Consider the following 1751-nt stretch of genomic DNA (forward strand, 5'->3'; position numbering starts at 1 on the left):
CTTTTTTAATTTTATAATGCCGTCTTATTGCTCTTCTTTGTAGTAGGTGCATTTAAAAAATGTTTTCCCAATCAATCCTGGACTCCTGCTCAAAATGATAAATTATTATAAGGACAACTACAAAAAAACCCCAACAATAAGCCCGCGAAGCTGTTATTGTTCCATCCTGACGGATGACATGTGTGACAGCTAAGTGGAATCCCGGAAAATAAACCGTGGAATTTTGACCAATGAGACAACAGTTTACTCGCGCGTGACTTGTATTAACAAATTTGGTCCATTTAGAAACTTTACCGTTTGAAAGCAAACCGCACCAAGAATAAAAAGCAACATTGTAATAATTTTAATCCCTGTTTCGGAACAAAGCAATCGATCTACAGGTGTGAAAGCACCCTGCAAAATTGCCCTTTTAGCATTGGGAATATTGTTATAGTTGGAAAGCGATATACAGAGGGCTCCCTTTCTGGTAACCTTAACATGTGAAAGTTACCAGGGTTGAAATAAGGTTTCATAATATTGCATATTTTTTGCAATCTATTCTGTCTTAGATATCAACATTATTGTTGTTTAACCTGGAATATTCCTTTAAGTCAATGACTGTAGCAGCTGTAGAGGTGATGCAAGATGACATCACTGGATGCTATCATAGTTCCACAACAAAGCACTTTAAAGGGTGAGATATGCTATTTTTTCTGTGTTAATTAATACAATTTCCCTTATCCCAACTTACAATACAGACATTCAAGTCATTTATAGGTTGTTGATGCTAGTGGCACAGAGTCACACTTTCCCTTTAAAATATCTCTCAAATTTGCATACTACTCACAATATATGCAGAATATTAAGTGTTACCGCTCTAAGTGCTTAAGGGCCTGATTAGAAAGACCTTTTAAAATTGATCTGATTAGAAATCAAACTAATTCTCAAAACAAAGCCATGCCAAGCACAAAACAACAAGTAAGCCTCTTTGTCATTTGAACTAAATTGAGAGAACTTCATTCAAATAATACAGAGACTCCTCAATCCCAACAATAAGATTTATTCACCAGGCATTTTTGGTCAAAAGACATCTCATTGCATTTTCCTTTAGAAATATTCCCCCCGAGACAATAACTAAACAGATTTGAACCATACAATTAGGAAATACAGCAATCATCACATGATATATACAAAATTATGTAAAACAAATATAAGTGTGAATTGTCTCTGTACAGACAGTAAAAGAGAGTGCATGCACCAGAACGTATGATTGTAAAAGACTTTGCATTAAATAAATACTGAAAAATCACACAAAGACATTCAACGGTCATCTGAACCAGCCAGACAACATACAAAATAGAAAACTTTTACAGTTCTCGCCAAGTATGTCCATGCACTTGAGCAGAGCACAGCAAACTGACATCTATGTGTTAAATCTACATGTTAAAGGAACACTCCACTATTTTTGAAAATAGGCTCATTTTCCAACTCCCCTAGAGTTAAACAGTTGAGTTTTACCGTTTTCGAATCCATTCAGCCAATCTCCGGGTCTGGCGGTAGCACTTTTAGCTGTAGCTTAGCATAGATCATCGTGGCCTAATGGTTAGAGAGTTGGACTCGTAAACCAAAGGTTGCGGGTTCGAGTCTCGTACCGGCAGGGATTGTAGGTGGGGGGAGTGAATGTACAGCGCTCTCTCCCACCTTCAATACCACGACTGAGGTGCCCTTGAGCAAGGCACCGAACCCCCAACTGCTCCCCGGGCGCCGCAGCA

Source organism: Sinocyclocheilus rhinocerous, unplaced genomic scaffold (assembly GCF_001515625.1).
Source record: "Sinocyclocheilus rhinocerous isolate Xijiao unplaced genomic scaffold, SAMN03320098_v1.1 scaffold1004, whole genome shotgun sequence".
Lineage (NCBI taxonomy): Eukaryota > Metazoa > Chordata > Actinopteri > Cypriniformes > Cyprinidae > Sinocyclocheilus > Sinocyclocheilus rhinocerous.